Source organism: Falco punctatus (assembly GCF_963210335.1).
Source record: "Falco punctatus genome assembly, chromosome: 5".
Classification (NCBI taxonomy): Eukaryota; Metazoa; Chordata; class Aves; order Falconiformes; family Falconidae; genus Falco; species Falco punctatus.
Window position 1 is genome coordinate 18582222 of NC_137584.1, and position 23233 is coordinate 18605454.

The window sequence follows — 23233 nt, forward strand, 5'->3', positions numbered from 1 at the left end:
TGGGTTTTTTTTTCTGTTGGTAAGAGTCAGAGTTTTATTATCCTTACAGCTGGATGGCTGGATTTTAAATAATCTGTTGCTGTTTCTTTGTTATTTCTATTTAATAACCACAGACTGTGTTTTATTATACTGCCATGGTGCTCAGAGTCTGCACTGGTTCTTATTTTCTGTGTCATAAATAAATTAAATAACAAGTAGAGTATTAAACACCAGAAACATGCAAGCAAAGAATGCTTTTGAAAATGATATCAATTCAGACACAAAACCTGATAAAAATAAATTATATTGGCTTCTGAGTATAATAAACATTCTTACCAGTTACATTGTGGTTAAAAAAGCAGTTACAGATTTCTTTAATAGAAGGCAACTTAAATCTCATTAAGAAAGCTTCAAATAATTCATGAAATGTATTTACTATTTTTATAAGTATTTGAAATGTTGCAGGACTCATAAAGTTAGTTAAAAAAACCTGTCTTGTTTGATCTAAATAGCAAGAGATATAATTGAAAATTTGAACTTTCTCAATAAGCTAGTATGAAATCTGATGAACTCTTGCTTTTAAGGATAATACTTTCTGTAGAAACTTTTTAAACAACAGCACGTGTTCCAAAATACCTTCAGATTATCACATACATTCTGTACCTTTTATGTCTACCAGGTCTTTAATCCTTTCTGCAGGATTAAATGTTTCCAAATGCTAAAATCCTCAACAACTTGAATTTCTAGGAAATGAAACCCTAGACTTTAGTTGTCATAATAATAAAATTATTTTTCATTAATTATGTGGCAGATAAGGAAGTGTTCAATTCTGAGATCTTTTTCCTTAAGAGTAACTTATGTCCATAACTCTACAATACATTTGCTTGTTACTCTTGCCCCTGAAACAGCAGATTAGAAAAAACGGAAATCTCAGTTTTTTGAAAATGTGCTCTTCATCCTTAAGAAAGTGTCATATTATCTGGGTATTACTTTTAAGTTGTCATCGCATGCCTCAATTTACCCAGAGTATCTGGAGTCAGCTGAATTTAAAATGGGAATGTTATAAAGGAAAATAAGAAATGCTCTGATCTCCTAAGTCAATACCTTGATCCTGCAAAAATTTTCCTCGTGTGTCCTGAGAAATACCCTCAGTAAATATGTCGCAGACCATTTCACCAGTGACCCTGAGGACTATTTACATGGGACCTAGCCTTTGATTTCATGAAACATCTTTGATTTCAAAAGGACTTCTTGCAGTGCATGAGTAGAAGTCTTTGAAAACTCAGTGTCAGATATGTCCTAGCCTGATCCTGCTGCACTTCCCTGGACAAAAACCCTCTCTGGAAGAACGCAGGTTTCCACTGAGTGTCTTGTCTTGGCTGAGAAGTTTCTAATATTTGTCTCATTTTGTTGGGAAGCCTAAGAATGTAATTCTGAGAAACTAAAGCATATCTTATGTTTCTAAACTGTGAGAACTGGGGATGAGATGCTTTATTTTTCTAGTGATTATGATTAATAGACACCATTAACTTCCAAAAAAATACTGTGTAAATACCAGGATTTTTTTTGCCTCTGTAAAACTAAAATGTGTCTCAGCACTAAGTGAGTCTAAATCCTAATTTACTTTAAATGCCCTTCCATACATGTTGGATATTGTGGTTTATCACACATTCCACCATGTAACATGTGTAAGAAATATTGATGACCAATATAGATTAGCTTCAACATTTTTATTAAACAATCCTATGTTTCAGTATAATTAACATAAAAATGAAATAAATCATGGAAATAGGTAACCATTTTATATGATTTATGCAGTATGAGATTGTGACAGATGAGGGCAAGCTCTTTTAATGTACAATGGGGAAAAATATGCAGTGATAAGTGAATGCTAACACTGTACCTTAAAATCAATAAATGCTGATGCAGCACAGTAATAACTCAACTGCTTTTAGATGTGAAGCCTCAGTCAACTTGCATCAAATTAATCTGCTCTGGAAATAGTAGTCACCGTGTTCATACTTGCACACCATTAATTACATAAGGTATAATTATAAAGCTTTATTAATCATCATGATATTTTAAATTGAAACTTCTGTATATAGAAGTAGCCAGTTATAATAATTTAAGGCACATATATTAAAACAAGAAATATGTAGCTGAGTTGTTGGATAGGAATTATTAAGCATAAGAATGAGAAGACTGAATCAGATTAAAAAGGAAAGTTAAAAAAGATTCAAGGACGAATAATTTTACATCAAAGAATAAAAACTGAAACTTATATGCTAATTTAGATAAAAATCAACCTGTAAGAGTTGCAAATACCTCACTTTCAAAAACAAATTCAAAAAATAATCATCAAGAGAACGCCAACTGTAATTCTGTCAAGCAACCAGGGAGGAAAACAAGACTGAATTTACTTCTGAAGTTAAAATTGTAAACACCTGCTCTTTATACTGGAATTTATACCAGAATTTTCATCTCTTTCTTTCTTGAATGATACAACAAGACAGAGACTATGTCTTGTCCTGTATTTTATATAAGACTGTGTGCATTGGCAGCTCTCCATAAATATCGATGAGTGTAACAGAAGAGTTAACTGGGGTTGGTCCAGCAGTCAAAGAATAAATCCTCCAATAAATACATTGAGGTTTTCAAAGATCTGCTTATATCACCTACAAGTTCAGGACTTTGTTTTCCTCACTGGGTGGTTTTTTTTTTTATCCTATTGTTATATTTTATTATATTGTTGCAAAGCCCTGGCTGTTTAGAGTTCTGGCATCTTCTTTTTGGCCAGTCTCCCAAAATGACATATATAGGATACCCTGTTCCTCAGAGAACAGACAAATAATACTCATATAGTCCCACTCACTTTTCTGCTCACTCAAAATTTGGTTAGGGAAGGACTTTGTTAAGATTAATGTTAGTGTTCCCACTCTTCACCTTTCACCAAAACAGAGGGATTGAACAAAAAATACGTACATGACTGAGGCTTGGAGAAACAGCAGCACTTTTATAAACTTCATTTAAACATTTCTAGGACTGAATTTTCCATTAGCACAAAAGTCATCATCAAATCCAGTGCATTTAAGTGTTTCTTCTCATGCAATTCAAATGGCTTGTACTTTCATTTATTTACAACATACCTGTAAATCATTCTCTAAACAGATTACTGCATTTGCTAAGCAGTTCTGTTTTCTTTCTCAATATTTTCCTATGAATTGTTATGAACTTCCTATAACACAGGATAAATATATACAAGTTTTGTGGTTTTCTGTCATGTTTTCTTTCTTAACATATAAAATTAATTTCACTAACTCAAATGTGAAAATCACTAGAAAACTTGTGACCCTGACCTACACATTCTGATTTTTAAAAGGATTAAATATGACGGAGAATTTTAAAGTAACCAATACACCCCATAAGGACAACTTTTCTCTTTCACACACAATATGGTTCTGCAATTTAATTATAATAATCCTCAAACCACGCATGCTGTGATCAGTTCTTAAATCAGACCTTTTGCTGGTTTGAGGCACAGACGATTGTTCATATTTCTCCACCTTCTCTACACCAAGTTTGTACACTATCTTGAAGATTATGTTCTTCTTTAAAACCTGAATCACTAAGGAAATACATAAATTCACAAGATTTACAGCCCATTGTGTTCATCGGAGAATGCTAACATGGCAGAAACTTTAAGAAACCTACAGTACGTCGATCCACACCGAATACCTGTACAAATATAGTTTTGTTACACACAAAAGAGAAAGAATTCCTAACTGCAATCAGACCTTCAGCGTATATAGTAGCTATTTTCTTAAATTAAAATAATTCAGTTTCTACAACTTTCCACTAACAGCTAACATATCATCAGTGAGGGATATGGAGTGCTAAGCTATAAAATGCCAGGAGCTGTGGAAGGGGAGCTAGGTTTGAAGGATACACACAGAAAGGCCTTAGGATCATTAACTTTTCTCCTCAAAGCTTAGGAATGAGTACACTTTCTTTCTTTTCCACTGAATTTCAGATGTTGCTGTCTTAATTTTAACCTTACATGAATTTCCTTGGCTGTGGTACAGTTTTAGTCCGTAAAATGCAGGCTTCTAATGAAAATATTGACACAGCCTTAACTGAAGTGCAGAAATAGTGCTATTATCTTGCCTTGAACAGGGGGATGCTATTACAGAGATAAAATGTGTTAAATAACAAATAGACCTCATGCCTTTAATTGTGGAATTGGATCAATACTGAGAAAAAATGAGAAAATATTGGTGAAGTTTTTTTGAATGGCAAGCCAAAGTCAATAAGATGGATTTTTTCAGTCTTTTACATAAAATTTAAAGCAAATTAGATCAAATGGTTCTTCTTTAATCTTCACCCAAAGTAGACCTCATTTGGCATCTTGAAATCCTAAGATTTTTTTCCCTTAATAAAATTTTCATCACCAAATCAGTAAGCTGAACTAACTTGTTGTGACCTAGGTACACAATCAGGCAATAGAAATAACTATTAATTATGAAATAATTTTCTATGATAAAATTAAATATTAAGACAGCTTTTTTTGCAATATATGTTTATTTATTTCAAAAACAAAAGGACTTTACCCATGGGATGTCTTTCCATAGAAATTCTCACCCATCCTTACAATTCATTAGGCAGTTTTAAACAATTTTTGTGCGATGACAGAGTGTGTTGTTAGGGATTGTTTTTGATTTTGAGCAAGAAATATTCTCCATATTCCGTTTTGGAATTACACTACATTTGTTGTTTTATATTGAAATATATTATATTTCCTTTGAAATCTCTCATGTTACGTGAACCTTATGAACTGTGTAGCTCTACCTCAAAATAGGTTTGTGTGTGATCCATAAATATCATCTAACAAAATAATGTTTTTATAACTGTCAATTAATTTTTTTGCCAAAGTTAACACTTTAAATCCAAGTAAATTATTGTGTCTACCCAGCCAAAAAAATGTCAAGCTCTCCATTAACTGGGGTATAAAACTGTCTGACTTTCCTTGCCGACAGATTTGAAAGAAATTGCAGATAATTGAAGAGAAACTGATTTAGCAGATGGTTAGACGTGCATGGTGAAAAGCTATATATATATATATATGTGTGTGTATATGGATGGATATATAAAAATATATATTATTAATAATATTTTTCCCATTGGGAAGAACGGCTGACCGAGTTCCGCTTCTTCTTTAGAAAGTGCTCCTTTCCAGACTAAACACAGACTTTGGGTGGGGTTGTCGTGATTGTATGTATTGTACAGTGCATATTTTCCCAGGAAAACACAATCTTGAAGTAACTGGCTAGCCATGAAAAAGAAAGAGGGAGGCTTGTGGAGATGCCTTTGTGTGGAGGGTAGTAGGGGAGGAATCCGCCTGCCATGGAGTGGATGGAGAGCCTCTTGGTTCTTCTCTGAAACTCCGTTTTTTAGGTAACAGGACAACTTTGGCACATACGTGATCTCCCACACTTATTGCTCCTGTTATTATTTTCTCTGAATGTTAAATTATGCAAAGAATGTTACCATGGCTACCTGCCTACTTACTGCCTGAGTTATGGAGGTAATTACAACATGGGCAGTTCCTTTCTCTTCTCTTTTTAGCCACGGTGGTTCCTTTCAGCTTGCTTTCATAGGCCCGCTAACTAATAGAGTTTTGCAGAAAATTGATTGATTACAGTCTGATCATTCTAGGTGTTGTCTGGTGTTTCTACATAGCTGAGAATGAACAGTTTATGAAGTGCCAATTGCAGCCTCCAGCTAAAGAAAGGCTCCCCAGGGCTTCAGGAGAGCTCTGGCTGCTACCAGACTTTATAATTATTTCCCACACTTTTCCCCATCCTCTCCTGTTTGTCCTTTTCCTTGTCTCTAACCCCCACCGCCTAGGCAAGGTCATTGAACTTTAGTTTTATGTCAGTGGCATTTGGCTGCAGAAGGGATTAAAGGCCAAGAAGTGGGGAGACTGGGCGACAGTGCAGGAGATGAGGAGGGCAGGAATGAGAGCAGGCATGAGAGAAAAACGGCAAAGCACAGGCCAAAATTTACAGGGAGAACAGCCCTCTTCTTGGAAGGCAATGGCCAATGTGCAGGGCTGGACACAGACCTGCTGGGCATGGGAAAGGCTGACAACAGAGAAATAGCCTTTGCAGGAACTGGTATTACTGGGACAGTTAGTCCTGCTCCTTTGTGCCTCACATGGAACTTGATGTTGTAGCACTCAGAACATTTCCCATACCAGTGGAGTTACAGAAGTGGAGGGAAGTTCATCATGGTAGGGAGAAGGTGCATGCCGACAGAAGAAAGGGCAAAAAACCATGCTAAAGTTAGATAATGTGCAAATGAAAGAGAAAGTGAGTCCACATACAAGTTTCTTCTCCAGTGAGCCTTGTAGGTGAAGGGAGCAGTTTTCTTCTCAATCCCTCATGGCACAGCAGCTACCTCAACCTCCCCAGGCACTTGGCTCCCCAGGCAAAATTTTTTGTCCTCACAAACTGAAATGCAGCTCTCCCCACCCTTCACTATGTGTGTGCAGGGAGTACACAGACGGGCTACTAACATTTGCAGCCATAAATAATGTAGAAGCTAGCTTTTAAAAACCGCAGGTTAAAGGATGAGGGTTGCCATGACGCACACAGAGAGGTTGAGATCAGAGGAGCAGCTAAAAGGGGTCGGGAGAAACAATGAATCCCCTTGTTCTGAGTCATATTTATGAGTGCTCCATTGCACCTAAAGTTCATATTTTATTGGCTAGGCCATGGGGTTTCCCCATTTGCTCATCTCTTAAAATAACACCCCTGGTTAAAATTTCCTATAAAACACAGAAATGCTACAGCAGGCAAAACTTGTCAACCCTGACAACTACATTATTTAAGATTGTGGGTGGGGTACACCAAGAAGGAGCTGGTTTGTGTTTTGTACCGAATATGAATTTGTTTCTATACAAAAAAATGACTGTACAACAAGTAGAAAAGGAGAGTTTTACAGATCAGCTCTCCACTCAGAAACTTCCTGCTATTATTGAGAGATGCTGCAAAAGGTGAATCTAAACGTTTATTTCCCAACTCTTTTTGAGCAACTGCTCCAGTGCAATAGATTGAGAACTTGGCTTTATCAACCACTATTATACAACTCAGTGGCGTGTGCACCTTACCACAATGTGGCTTGACTCTTTTTCCCACTGTAATTCAGGGCAAACAGACAATTATTAATGAGTCAGAGCCCCAGAAAACTAATCAGGACAGCTAGTGCTAATACACAATATATAACCATAGCTGACAAGCAGTGGCTAGGCAGAAGCAAATTTCCATCTAACTCTCCTTTTTGGAGAAGAATCAGAAGGAGGTAGGAATTTGAATAGCTGAAATTTCTTTTAGGTTTATCTTTATCTGACTTAGCAATATTACCCATTCAGACCCCATGACAACCTGACGATCTTTTCCAGATTCAGTGATTCTGTGATTCTATCCCTTTGTAGACAGTGTCTGTCAAATGAAATTATTGTTGCTCTCACTTCATGTATTTGACTGTAGTCAAATTAATGAAGCTATGTTCATATTATCTGGAAAAGCTGTACCCCTAATCCAGAGTAATTATTATAATTGAATAACAATTTGTTTAGGCATATCCATTTAAAACATCCCTTTTTGAAAAGTGAGGGGGAAATATAAGTAGGTATTCAACTATAAGGTACTGCAAAATCATTTCAGAAAGATACTGTTCTGGACTCATGATATGGATGGCATCAGTTTTGGAGGTAGAGGTGTTAAATTCTGTCCTGGCAAACCTAGACTACAGAATGGGAAAAAGCATGGACACTGAACTGTTTGTGAGTCTGATTTTGGAGCTGCGGGAAGATGGCACCTGATGGCACCTGGTGCCTGTAGCCTTGGGATTCTAGTGGCAGGGTCTGCAAAATCTTTAGATGAGACAAAGAGTGGGAGAACAGTAGTGTGGATGATAAAGCCAGGGAAGCAAAAGCAAAGCCAGCATACAACCCCATGACAGCTGTAGTCTTTTGGTGATTTATGATGGCTGAGATTCAGCAGGAGCATAGCTTTGAGAAGGTTGTTCCCAAGGTTACCTCAGCTGGGGTATCTGTCAATAATGACAAGTCATAACATGCTAGTGATCCCAGAGGTTAATCTACTACTCCTGACCAGGTTACCTTGCTGCCTTGTACATGAAATGGATGCAAATATTTTGCAGTGGGTGTGTCCCTGCCCCAGCTTATCCCAAACCTGAAAGTCAGAGAGTGAAATCTCTGAGCAGCTGAATAGGAAAAACCTGAAAAACCTCAGCTAGAGAATGGGAACAGCGTGCTTCTGTTTTCCAGTCCATAGAGTGAGGATGGGCAAATAATTCTGTGTTCATTTTCACTTCTGTGTACTCTCGTTCATTGACCTTGCAGAGTTTTGGAATAGCTTTCATCTTGTGATGCCTCTTTTTACTCTGGCTGTGTGCTCTGTAAAAGACCTTGCTCCTTGCAACACCTTGCGTTTCCTCATGGTGATATCAAGCATTATTTTAGAAAGGGCTAAAAAAAGCCCTTCTATAAGGGCAAAAAGTCTACTTACTGTTCTTAAACAGTTTTACAGAATAATGAAAAAGAAACACTGGAATTAAAGCACCAAAACAGAGATTTCAGATCTAGTGCAATGGAGACATGATGTGTGGCTAATTTAGTTCTTAATCTCAGGATACAGATTTGTGCCCCTCTGAGGCATGTGTGCATGCCTATAAGTCTGTGTGCACGGCTTTGTGTATGTAATATAGAAAGCATGTAAATCTCTTCAGTTTTAGTCATTGGGATTTTTTCCCCCTTAAATCATAATATTCTTTCCCATCAACACTATGTGGCTTTAGCAGCACTGACCTTTCAAGCTGCCTGTTTGGGCCAGTGTTTATCAGATGACCGTTTGACCTCCTTGTTAATTGTACTTAATTACATCCTGTTGTAACGTTTTGAAATAAGGAGGAGAGTTTATGGATCTGCTCCAAAGAGCTGAAGACTAAAACGGCAGCAGAATTCAGTGGTATGAGGTGCTGAGTAATGTCGTAGCTGGGTCAATAAGAGCTGTGCCTTGTCTAATTGATTGCAAAATTGGATCCTTAAACTGTTCCTTATCCATTTAGGATCCTTGGTACTTCTGAGAACAAAATCACAAAATTTTCTTTGTGCTGAGAGGGCAGAATCCTCTCTGATTCTTGGCTTGGAGCTTTCTCCAAAAAGATCAAGGGAGGAGTGAGAGACCGATCAACAGTACTGCAAGGCTGAAGTTCACATATGATATAAAAAAGATAAGCCTCTGTTGACACAAGTGATCTCTCTGTGGTTTTCCAAAACTTCAGAGGTCCTTACGCTTCCCTAGAACTGCCAGTTCCCATGAGATTTTTGAGACTTGTGTAATGTTTGCTGTGAGACTTTTCTGTGCATTGATGATTTATGGGCACATCTGAGGTTTCACTAAAGAGCAGCAATTATTCCCTGTAGTTGCAGAAAAACAAAACCGAAAACAAATCAACATCCAAAACCAGATGCTGTTCTTGAAAATAGGCATTCTAAAGACCCAGAAAGCAACTCTGAACACTTCTTATATAGCTGATGGCTTTTGAAACACATTGGGTTGACCATATTGCTTCTCTTCTCACTAAAGACAATATATATACACACATGCATATGCTTCCTCTACTGTTGTTGTTTCATAGCTCACTTTCCACAAACTTATAAACAAGTTTATAGTAAACTTGATTTCCAAAAATTAATGAAGAAATAAAGGAATAGAAGCTATAAAACAATTAATACCACGTGGACATCTAGTCCTAAGACTTTAAGGATCACAAGGCAAAAGAATATACTTTCAATTTTATTTTATTAAAACACTGTTAGTGTTTTAGACTTACTGGAGAATGAAGTGCCGTGAAGAATTAATTGTCTGTAGTAGTAAACTACACATAATTATGGCATTATTGTAAATGCTTTATCATCCAGCATGAGTCATATTCAAGTTACTTGTGCTGTGAGACTCTAGGCTGACACAGTACTGCCCATGATTATCACCATGAACTGAACAGTATTGTTGGTAAGGCTAAAAGTCTGTAAAGTCTTTCAGGTAGCAAAGGTTAAACTTAAGAGTTCAACTACAAACAATTGCATTTGCATAGCTAAATGTTTTTTAAATGCTGATTTAAGTTACAAGCTTATATGGTTAAAAAGAAAACAGAATTTGCTGAATATCGTCCTAATGTATTAAAAGATCATAAAGTTTAAATCATCTTTGGTGTAAAGCAATAGTAAGTGTAACTGAAATCATACAATTAAATATGATTACTTTCAGGGTGGGTTGGTTTATTTTTCAGAATTTTGAGGAATTCGTGTAATGTGACACAACATAGTATTGTTTATCAAAGTAGTTTAAAATTATGTATGATTTCAGAATAATGTTTTCTTTTCTTTGATTCCTTGGGGTGCTCCTTTATTAATGTCACCTTATAGCTATCAACTATCTGTCTTCAAAAAGTAATATTTTTTAATCACTTCTTAAACTATTAAATTAATAATCATGTTTATTGAGGCTGTATATTGTAATGAGAACACACTTATAAGGAGATTATATATATATAGTAGAATATAGTATATATATTAAGTATATATAGTTTAAATAATATTTTATGAAATGTATATGTATGTGCGTATATATGTTTATACATATGGTAATGAAAAATCCAGAGGCGGTTTATGCTATGGACTGAATACCAAGTAGATCAAATCCATGTCGCAATTCACTGGGTCAGAACAGAGGGAGTAATGCAATTAAAATTAACAATATATTGCCCTCGGTTTGCTTTCCCAGCAGTTGTGTTTTGCTTTCTCCATATTTGTATGTATTCCTTACAAATGGAAAAATACAAAGGATGTGCTTACTAGCATCTGTATGTGTACGGGAGAGACCTAATGTAAAAAGCATTCATCATAGGACTCGAATCAATGAAACAGGCACACATATAAATTGAAAACTTGGCTCCATGGGCACCACACGCAAGTAAGTGATGACCTGTTCATCCTGTGTTTACATTACCATCTGCTGCTGTACACGAATGAAGCTTCTTTTATTAACATTACATCACCTTGGGTCAATAAGATCTAGCATGGACCCCATCAAACCATGCTGCTTCAGCTTGTCCACAGGTAGAGAGCGTGCTCTCATCAAAATGGGAAAGCAAGCAAGCCCCCAAAAGAAGAGACTGTGATGCCTGCAGTTTTGGGGATGAGCAACAGGTGGTTCTAAATGGCTTGAAAAAGAAAAGCAGGCCTATCACCAAAGATTAGGGCAGTAGTCACTTCTAACCCTAGTAGAAACAAAGGTTTAGTGCAAACATCTGCAAAGGTAAAGGCTGATCAGATGCTGTAAAATGCATGCCAAACATTGTTAATGGTGGTGTACCAAAAAGACTGCATTTAAAATAAAAGCACTATGTTAGTGGTCAGTTCCCACTCCCTGCTTGTTCTTACACTCTGCTCAGAAATACACCCAAATTTTGTGTGAGACACATCAGCTTAGCTATTAGGAGTGGAGAGAAGCCAGTATTATAACATATAATCCAAGCTTCATGAGATCATCCTTGCTGTTCTTGAGTGTGTTACACCTATAGATACCTCTACAATGGTATTGTGTTTGTAAGTAACTTGGCGAGGAATATGAGAAATGCAGTCCCAGGTGGAATAACAGTGAAAATACAGGATCCTGGACAACCAGCTCTAGGTGGCCCTCCCTGAGCAGGCTGATTGGAGCAGATGACCTCCTGAGGTCCCGTCCAACCTCAGCCATTCTGTGACTCTGATAGAGTGGTTACAGAGATGGGGGATGGGATCTTATTCTTATGCATTGACACCAATCATCAATCATTCTTAATTTTTTTTTGAGTGGAGTGGTGATCTTACTCAGACAATTGTTGGATGAACAATTCTGTATGCTCAAACTGTCATGCTTTTTCTTTCTACTTTGGAAATTATTTTCTTGCTTTTTATGTAATTTTGAAACTCCAGCATCTCTCTCCCTTAGGGTGTCCGAAGTAACCTACCCTGAGGGATCACCACCTATTGTCACATTATCCAGAGATGATCTCAGCTTTTTCATGGCACAGATGTTTCCTGTGAAGATTGTTTTTCCTTTCCTCTGGCAGTGCAGGTGTAATGCTGGATGGCCAACACAGAGGTCTTTTAATTCACTAACAGTCAGTGAGTTTCTTCCCTGAAAGAGGGTTGAAATGTTCATTAACTTTGGTAAGATTTAAGTTTCTTTCAGGAAAAAAAAAAATAATCCAGGTGGTGTTTCCTTCTTGTTGAGGGCACTTATTCCATATGGGGGATTACATGTGGGTGAAATAATCTCTCACTGTGAGAATAAATCATGATCAGATTAGGTTACCAGAACTGCAGAAGAGAGGGTGCAGTCTGAATCAGTGTAACAAGCTATTAAAATCACAGCCAGCTCCCAAACTGGCTGTTAAACCTTCTGCCTGGAAGTGCCACTCCTCACCACTGCTGCCCAGTATCCTGGCTGCTCTTCCTCCTCATCTTCCTCTTGATTGCTCCTGGGTGTAATGTCTGGGAGGCCCAGTCCCTGCAGTGCTTCTGGCCCCATAACTGTTTCTCAGCACCACTGCTCGGGCTCTCTTAGGTGGGTCTTTGGTGTTGGCCAATAGCAAGCATGATCAGGGCAAGCCTTCAAAATGAGGGCTAACAATTTATTCAAGATGAAATTCCATTCTCTTTACATTCTTAATTTTTTAGGTCAGACTCAGTACAGCGATTAGTCCAGTATACATTTGTGCACACAAGGTATAAATCTGAGGATCTGAATTCATTTGAGCCATGCTGCCATACCAGCTAAGTGCATGGCCTGTGATCAGCTATTTTTCTAAAAGTATTTAATATCCCATCTATAATACAGCATATAAACATAATTTTTTATTTATTAATATGTAATAAAGCATTTTTATACTCTCTAAATGAGATGTTCTTGAAGGTTTCCTTCTTCATCACTGTTACAGCTGGACGGTTTTTTATGGAATGTTTGGTCAGTGTTAATGGGTATAGGTAACATTAAAATACTCAGATGTGAGGACATGGTAGGCAGAAAACAGTTCCTATCTAGTCATATCCAGTTTGGCACACAGATACAACTTTCATAGAAGCTATTCCAAAAAATTTCACGGTGGAAAATGTGTAGCATTTATTAGACATCCATGTGTGAACGGTAAATGGTGGAGTGACTTGCCATCTCTGGGTGGAAGTGAGCAGAGGGTTAACATCAGCAGGAACTAAGGAGATGTGGGAAGATAGAGTGGGCTTTAATGTTTAGCTTTTACTCCCCTGCCAGTTGCCCTATGATGATATATGCCCTTTCACCCTCCTCAGAAGTTATGTTCCATCTGTATACTTTTACAGTGTCAAAACAGTTAGAGCTTACACCTATTTTCTGACCATTGGATCCCAGAGGTATAACTTTTGTTCCTGTTCAGTTGCAGCTGAACCCAAGAGGGATCTTTTTCTCTGTCATTTGTTAACCTTGAGGTTGTGTTGGTCTGACATCCTGACTTTCACACACAGTCAGAAACCTGGGAATAATTGTTAGTTTTCTTTGTGATGATCTGTGATTAGAGAAAAACAAAATTAAATATGAGAAAAAATGAAAGCCTATTGACAGATGGTATCAAAATGTACCGGCTTTGCCAAAGCCCAGGCAAAATAGACATCACTGAAAATGTAAACAAAATTAACAGCCTCAGGCATGGTGGTATAAGGATTAGCTAATTTATCTATGCATTAGCTCAGAACTACATAATACAGTGATCTTTTCTCTGATCTGTTCTATTCTTTCAAGTAAAGATTTATTTATCACTGATTAAAATTAACACAACCAAAAATCCAGTAGATACGCATTTTTAACATAGGTATGTGTGATTGGAGTGCCTTTGTAATACAGTGTGACTATAAAACAATTAAGAAATCACAGGGTCCTTACTACATTCAAAATAGGAAACTGAGTGTGATTTTTCCTTCATCGCCTCCTCCCAGACCCTTGGCTGCCATGCTTCTCTCTTTTGGCATATGTTACTACTGACAGTACAAAATAGGTCCAAATAAGACGTATTACTGTTAATCCTAGAAGCTGTGACCAGCTGCACTTTCAACTGCAAAATTTATGGATGAAGATTCAGCTGAGATTCATTCTACCACTGTTAGTAGAATTAAAAAGCACATATATGCAGTGTACCTTTTGTTCTGCTTCATGGTACAGCTGAAAAATTGAAGTGAAAGGTTCCATTTGGGAGGCTGAAGTATACAGGGCACTATACTATCGAAATCAGAAGAAAAATTAGGTTTCAAGGAATGACTTTATCAACTTACTTTTATATTAGAATTATGATAATACCCAGACTTAGACTCTCATAATTCTGTCCACTTCCAAAACTCAATTTCTTTATTCTGGTTACTCACTCCTCCTCTTGCATTGGTCAGGATCAAACTAGCATAAGACAAACAGGGTGTTGCTTTTCCGCTTATTCTGTATCCAACAACTGAAAGCCTTCCAGCATTTAAGTATTATTGGAGCAGCTGCAGCATAGAACTCGTTTTGACTTGTTGGGCAAGTGCCTTTGACTTGGAAGAAGACTAAATTGATGAATAACGTATGTTTACCAATAAAATTTTCAACAAAACATTGGCTATTGAATGAAGATCAGCAATTCTATTAAACCACCTATTTTATCCCATATTTTAGTGTAAAGTAACAAGAAGGCATCATAGGTAACCTCACAGTGTACAGAACACCAGGGAGATTATGTGTGAGAAAGCCAAGCACAGTTACGCCTTTTTGGTCAATGCATATCTTTAGGCCTGTGCATACAACAGCTGCTGGAAGGCACTGTTGCATGGTTCCTGGGAACTCTTTCCTGCTCAGGGTGAATGCTGGAAGCTTTTAATAACTAATTGAGCTCCAATTCCTAAAATAATTAATGAAAAAAATTATCTTTTTACATATTCACTTATATTCTACCAGGTTTTTGTGACTTCTATTATTTGCCCAGTTGCTGCCTACCACTTACTAAAGTTGCATACACTGAATGTACATTTTGAGGGGATTATAAAGTGGAAATCATATAATTTCAAAGTGCACCATAAGAATAATTCCATGTTTCAAACTATTTTGACTTTTTCAAATGTATGTTTTGTTAATTGATAAGAATGTATCAGATCGTATTGACTACAAAAACAAACTTAAGAAATTAACATTTAAATATTAAAACAGTTCTTTCCTGGTCATTCTCAAATGATGTAATATTCAATTCTTGTGTAAGATACATGAATATTCTAACTTTTTTTTTTAATAAAGTATGGGATATTGAAATATATTTCTTCTATGAAGGATAAAGAAAGAAAATGATATGGGCTTGAAAAAAGTCCAGACAATGTATTATTGTTTTTTAATTTTTAGTTATGGTTTTCCTTTTCATTCTTGCTTTAGATTCTGTTGCAGTTACTTAAGGGTTTTTTTCATTAACTTTATCTTGACTTGAATTACTTCACAATTCATACAGTTCAGTAAATCTGGGCAGTTATGGAAGGGATGTTCTACCATTAAAAGTCTGGATTCAATAAACAATAGGTGATTTTTTGTTTATTGTAACTGCCACTAACTGCACAGTATTTTATTAAACAATTTTCACTGCTCCTGATTTAGTTAAGCAACATAGCCAAATGCTGCTCATTGATGTCAGTAGCTGACCTGAAAATAGAGATTTTAGTGAAATAACTCTAAATTTACAGCTGTGTAACTTGCATCAGAACATGACCTATCAAGTTTCAGCTTTGGGTTCTAGTAAGTATATTTTATGTAAAAGCAATTTACATCATTCTTTCAAAACCACATCTGTTAATCTATAATTACTTTAAATATAACCAGTCTAATAATAATAAATACAGCGAAACTCAAATATATAGTAGTGCAATAAAGCAGTTATTAACAAACAGATCTGTTGCAATGAAAAAAAATTAAGTTTCTGCAGACTTGCCCTCCCTAGTTAAGTAAAACTCCTATTGATTATGGAAATAGTTTTGCTGCAGGTGGAAGGGGATCAGAACTTGGATTAAGTTTCTAACAATGAGTTTCATATTTAAAATAGGATACATGTGGAATGTAACTTTTGGGACACCTATTTTCATTGTCTGCCTACATCTTTGATTTAGGGAATCACAGAACCTTAGAATCATTTCTGTTGGGAAAGACCTTTAAGATCATCAGGTCCAAACATGAACCTAGCACTAAACCATGTCCATAAGTGCCACATCTACATGTCTTTTAAATGGCTACAGGAGTGGTGACTCCACTTCCCTGGGCAGCCTGTTGCAATGCTTGACCACACTTTCACTGAAGAAATTCTTCTTAATATCCAGTCTAAACCTCCCCTGGCACAATCCCAGGTCGTTTCCTCTTGTCCTATCACTTGTTACTTGGGAGAAGAGACCAACACCCACCTCATGCTTTCAGGCAGTTGTAGAGAGTGACAAGGTCCTCCTTGAGCCTCCTTTTCTCCAGACTAAACAACCCCAGTTCCCTCAGCTGTTCCTCACAGGACTTGTGCTCCAGACCCTTCACCAGCTCCATTGCCCTTCTCTGGACACCCTCCAGCACCTTGACGTCTTTCTTGTAGTGAGGGGCCCAAACCTGAGCACAGGATTTGAGGTGCAGCCCCACCAGTGCTGAGGACAGGGGGACGATCACTTCCCTAGTCCCGCTGCCCACGCTCTTTCTGATACCAGCCAGGGTGCTCTGGGCTGCCTGGGCCACCTGGGCACACTGCTGGCTCACGTTCAGTTGGCTGTTGACAAACAGCCCCATGTCCTTTTCCACCCGGCAGCTTCCCAGCCGCTCTTCCCTGGGCCTGTAGCGCTGTGTGGGCTTATTGTGAGCCAAGTGCAGGACCCAGCACTGAGCCTTCTTGACCCTCGTACAGCTGGCCTCTGCCCATCGGTCCAGCTTGTCCAGATGCCACTGCAGAGCCTTCCTGCCCTCAAGAAGATATCAACACTCCTGCCCAAACTTGGTGTCATTGCAGACCTACTGCGGGTGCACTCCATGCCCTCATCCAGATCTTTGAAAGAGATATTGAACAGTACTGGTCCCAGTGCCGAGCCCTGGCAAACACCACTTGCGACCAGCTGGCAAATCGGATGTAAGTCCATTCCCCAGCACTCCATTCGTGGGCTCGGCCATCCAGTCAATGTTTTACCCAGCAAACAGTACGTCCACCCAAGTGTGAGCAACCAGGTTCTCCAGGAGAACGCTGTGGGAAACGGTGTCAAAGGCTTTACTAAAGTCTAGGTAGGCAACATCCACAGTCTTTCCCTCATCTGTAAGTGGGTCACCTTGTCATACAAGGAGGTCAGGTTAGTCAAGCAGGACCTGCCTTTCCTAAACCCATGCTGACTGGGCCTGATCTGCCGGTTGTCCTGCATGTGCTGTATGATGGCACTCAGGCTGATCTGCTCCGTAACCTTCCCCAGCACTGAGTTCAGGCTGACAGGCCTGTAGTTCCCTGGATCCCCCTTCTGGCCCCTCTTGTCAATGGGCATCACGCTGGCTAACTGCCACGCAGCTGGGACCTCCCCGGTCAGCCAGGACGGCTGATGAATGATCGCAAGTGGCTCGGTGAACACGTCCGCCAGCTCCCTCGGTACCCTTGGGTGGATCCCATCCAGCCCCATGGACTTGTGTGTGTCTAAGTGGTGTAGCAGGTTTCGGACCATCTCCCCTTGGATTATGGGGGCTTCATGCTGCTCCCCGTCCCTGTCGTCCAGCTCAGGGCGCTGGGTACCTGGAGGACAACTGGTCTTGCTATTAGAGACTGAGGCAAAGAAGGCATTAAGTACCTCAGCCTTTTCCTTGTCCTTTGTCTCTATGTTTCCCCCTGCATCCAATAAAGGATGGAGAGTCTCCTTAGCCCTCTTGCTGTTGCCAATGTATTTCTAGAAACATTTTTTCTTGTCTTTTAACAGCGGTAGCCAGATTAAATTCTAGTTGGGCTTTGGCCCTTCTAACTTTAGCACGGCAGAGCTTCATGGCATTCTTGTGGTCCTCCTGAGTGGCCTGTCCCTTCTTCCAAAGTTCATTGACTCTCCTTTTTTCCCTGAGTTCCAGCCAAAGCTCTCTGTTCAGGCCAGTCTTCTTCCGCACCAGCTTGTCTTTCGTCACATGAGGGTGACCTCCTCCTGCACCTTTAAAATTTCCTTCTCAAAGCATATCCAGCTTTCCTGGACTTCTTTGCCCTTCAGGACTGTCTCCCAAGGGACTCTGTCAACCAGGCTCCTAAACAGGCCAAAGTCTGGTCTCCAGAAGTCCAAGGTAGAAAGCCTGCTGACCCCTCTTCTTACTTGTCCAGGAATTAAAAATTCTATCAATTTATGATCACTCTGCTCAAGACAACCTCCAACCATCACATCATGCATAGGTACTTCTCTGTTCACAAACAACAGTCCATCAGGGGGCCTTCCCAATTTGTCCCACTCACCAGCTGTGTCAGGAAGCTCCCTTCCACACACTGCAGGAACCTCCTAGACTGTTTCCCCTCTGCTGTATTGTATTTCCAGCATAGGTCTGGTAAGTTGAAGTTCCCTACAACATCAAAGGCTAATGATTATGAGATTTTTCCCATATCCTTATAGAATATTTTATCTACCTCTTCATTTTGGTTGTGTGGTCTGTAACAGTCTCCCACCATGATATCTGCATTGTTCTCCTTCCCCTTGATTCTCACCTATAAACACTTCACCCTATTGTCACCATAGTGTGACAAATAAGTTCTAGACAATCAAAACTCTTCCTTACAGGGCTACTCCACCACCTCTCCTTCCTTGCCTTTTGATGAGTTTATAACTATCCATTGCAGCACTTCAGTTGTGCCAGTCATTCCACCATGTTTCCATGATGGCAACTTTTTCACAGTCTTCCTGCTGCACAACGGCTTCCAGCTCCTCCTGTTTGCTACCCATGTTGCGTGTACTGGTGTAGGTGCACTTTAGTTGGGTTATTGATTTCACCACCTTTTGGGGGGAGAAGCTCTAATTCCTATGTGACCATTCTTGGGTGCTTCTGTGTTTTCTGACACATTAGTAACATTTGTTTCTTTACTGCTGCATGGATCTGCTTCTCCTAGCACTGTTAAGACAGCAGACTGAAGGGCCTTGCCAGTACATTGTCCCTCAAACGTTGGCATGCTGCTCCCAGGCTTATTTGTAGCAAGCCTGTTTTTCTCCCTTTCCCCCTTCAAATCTAGTTTAAAGCCCTTTCAATAAGCCCTGCTAACTCCTGTGCAAGACGCTTTCCCCCCTTTGAGACAGGAGTACCCCATCTGTTGCCAGCAGGCCTGGTGTTGTGTAGACCAAGCCATGATAAAAAAACCCCAAAATTCTGCCGGTGGCACCAGGCTCAGAGCCAGGTATCGATCTGCTGGCTCTTCCTGTTTCCTCCCTCATCATTCCCTGCAACTGGAAGGATAGAGGAGAACATCACTTGCACTCCTGATCCTTTAACCAACTGTCCCAAGGCCCTGACATCTCTCTTGAGTGCCTGCAGACTTCTTGTGACAACTTCGTCACTGCCTGCCTGAAAAATCAATGATGGACAATAATCTGAGGGCTGTAGGACGGTAGGAAGCCCCAGGGAGGCAGCAGACTGCCCTGAGAAGTGGGTCCAGCCTGCACACGGGGCCTTCTGTTCCCTTCAGCAGGGAGTCTCCGATGGCAATGACCCGTCTTTTGTACCTCACGGAAGCAGTTTTGACCCAGGGCATTGGCCGACTTAGCCTGGGCGACACCTCCATGCTAGACGAACCACCCTCCTCGTTACTGCTCGGTGCCACCTGTTGAGCCTCACACCAGCTGTGCGAGGGGACCTGGGGCGGTGGGGTGGCCACAGAGGGGACACACTTGCTGTGCCAGGCAGGAACTTGTCCCCATTGCCCCCTGTCCCCTACGTCACTGCATTCAGCCAGGCGGAGAGAGGATAGGGAATCCCCCATGTCACGCATCTGTCTGCCCATTGGGGCTGTCTCGGGAAGGCAGGGTGTGATCCCAGTAGTGTCTCTCTCTGGCTCCCTGACCCTGGTGCTCCCCAGCCCCCTCCCCCCTCCCCAGAGCGCTGTCACTGAGCAGAGCATCCCCTCTGCCCGGGTGCAGCTCCCACGGGAGCGCTCGCTGCCGCCGGTCGGCACTGGGGTCAGAGCAGGGCCCCGCCTGCGGCCCTGCACCTGGGTGGCAGCGGGTTCCCACCGGAGCTCTGTCTGGCACCTGTGTCAGTCGTGGTGGGCACTGAGCTGAGAGAGGCCATGGCTTTCTGCCACGTCCTTATACGTCTGCTCTTGAGCTTTGAGTATGGGCTGATCCATTTTGATTGGAGACGAGTTCCCAAAAGATCTCAGTTCCAAAACTAAATTCTGAACATCCCCAAGACACGTGGACAGACATAACTGAGGCCTGTGCAATGTGTTTTCCTACCTCAGCATGGGAAGGGAGATGGAGAGGGAAATGAAGGGTTATTAAGCATCTATCAGCCACTTTCCCTTACTACTGCCTACAGAATATGCATGGGGGCACTGGCCTTCCTCACTCTGCTGAAAATTGGTTAAAAGAAATGCAGAAGACTTAGTATTAAAAGAAGAACAAGCTGGTGGGCATATAACTGAAGCTTTGTAGCTAAAACACTCAGATGAATGATTATCTAGTCCATGCCTAATGTCAAACGAATTAAAAAATCAGATGTGGGAGCAAAAACTTAATTCATTCTCATTTTGAGTCCCAACCCATGTATTTCTTCTGTGCAAGGGCCTGGGATGTCCCACATCTGGGCTGTTCAGCACCCTGGCTGTTAGGTTGAAAGCAGCTGATAGGGATTGAAATGCCCTTTGATGGACCAAGGGCTATCTCTTAGTCCTATTCTCTGGAGCTTCAGATGACTAAAGGGGAAATGTAGATAAACACCTCTGCTCTTCTTACTGGCTGGTGCAAGACAGTTGACCCTTAACAAACAGAAGTGTCTCTCCACTGACTATATCAGGCAGCTGCCTCTGGTGTCTGAAACAATCCTTTAAGGACAGGTGACTATTTTTATCAATTTCAATGTTCAACTCAAAATAGATTTCCTGAGTCTAGACCAGGATTCCTACCATTCCATAGAACAGATTAAACCTATTAATGCAGTAGTGCTTAGACAAGTGTATAAATTGTCTACTTTTTTTTTTTTTTTTAATAATCACTTTGGGAAAGTATTTTGGACTTTAAAAACCTGCCTGATTTAGAATCTTTTTTTTTTTTTTAGAAGACTGTAGTCCTCATTCAAAGGCCAATGTGCAGAATGAAAAATCTGTAATTTATTTCAACAAACTTTGAAATAGCTTTTGATTTTTAGGACTTCCAGAGTAAAAAGATGAAAGATATACTTGCTGAGATAAGCTTAATCTAAGTTTCTAAAGTTAATATTAATTTCCTACCATGTAAAGGACTAAACAAAACTACAAACTTTAAAATATATTTATTTAAATATGTTATCTGGTCTCCTCAGCTGAGAATGATGTTCTGATGGATGTCCTCCTTAACCTCTCTGTGCTGCATTTCATTAAAATATTTACAAATAGCATAGCTGTTTTGGTTGTTTGGTTTTTTTGTTGTTTTTTTTTTAAAAAAAAAATATATATCCTGCATTCTTCCCTAGGATCACATCTTTTCTCCTATCCACATGCCCTACAAAAATGCTTGTTGCCTTATTTGTAAGAAGTGAGTCACTTTAAATAGCTTAATCTTGGAAGAGAGAACATGTTTCTAGAATTTGAATGCTGGAGAGAAGAGCAAGAATGAGGTAAACAGTTATTTGATGTCTGTCTTTTCACAGTAGCACAATAGCTAATTCCTAGGGCCTCTGACCTTTTAGTGTCCTGTAACAGAGTACTTGCATTAATCTGTTGCTTATCTGTCACCTACCACATTTGATATTTCCAGCCTCTGCTTTCAATTATCAGTCATTAGAGGCAGCACTGAGTAATTTCAGGAGAAAACGCCTGGAACCTTTGACCTGTTTTTGTCAGATAACCACAAGTGTTCACTGTAGATAAACTATCATTTCATTATATTCAAGATGTAAATGAGTGTCGTTTGTAGTGTATCAGCTTACTGTAACCTTTATCACCTTAAAATGATTAAAACTGACCAGTTTACTTAGTGCTTATACAAAGAATTCAGAGTCAAACAACGAAATTCAGTGAGATTAGTGTAAATGGCCCCTTATAGTTACCAACTGTCTGTAAGACCCTCTGTTTTGCCTTGGCATGTATATCTAGTAGTTAAACAGTGACATTGACTAGTGAGGTTTCACTCTTTGTGAATCTAGTCGAGATCTTCCATTGAAAAATCAGCTTATTACAACATATCTTTGGTTTGTTCCCTGGTTTGCCAAAGAAGTTTTCACTTTCCCTATGTGTCACCGCATACCAACCTCTTCAGGAAAAGTAAAGCACATGTCAGTGGGGAGCTAATCACTAATGAAAGAGCACGTCTCATAGTCCCTCATGCACTATGACCTAAACCCATTGCTAGCACTTTTAACATTTTTTTAAGCTTAGTCAATGGTTAATCAGACATTTATAGCTGAATTGGTAAAATACTGATTACTTATTATACTGTCCATCCGTACATGTGCTTTGTGTGTTATTTTTTTCCCAGAAGGCAAATACTTTTGTTAATGAAAATTAATACATAGTATTTTCTCCTGATGTAAAAGATGACCCTTTTTCCCAAGTATCTTTTTGGTGTAAATTTGTCTTCTTGCTTCTTAGAGTTGGGCTTAGTGTTAATACAGTATGAATATTTCATCAGTTTGCCACATGGGTGGAAAATATCTTTCTTTCCCATCTTACACACAGGTGTTTGTGATATTCCCCTGAGCCATGATTTGTCTGATGTAATCGTAGTGGTACATCTATTGGTTTCAGGTGGTATATAAAAAAAAAAAAAATTATAAGTCTATGCTAAGAATTCTGATCAATGAGAGCGAATGAAGAATTTTGTTGAAATCAGCATTGACCCTAACATTCTAGTTACTTTTACTTAGAAAGATTATATTCCTCCGATGGTTAAAAAAGGACTTCCTGATTTTCTGGTCAACTGGTTTTTAGATGCTGTGATCGG

General features: G+C 39.4%; 1 protein-coding gene across 1 annotated transcript in view; it reads left to right on the top strand.

The window, feature by feature from the left end:
• Positions 1 to 23233, top strand: part of BMP5 (bone morphogenetic protein 5) — a 109606-nt gene that overhangs the window by 25429 nt on the left and 60944 nt on the right. The window lies entirely within an intron of this gene.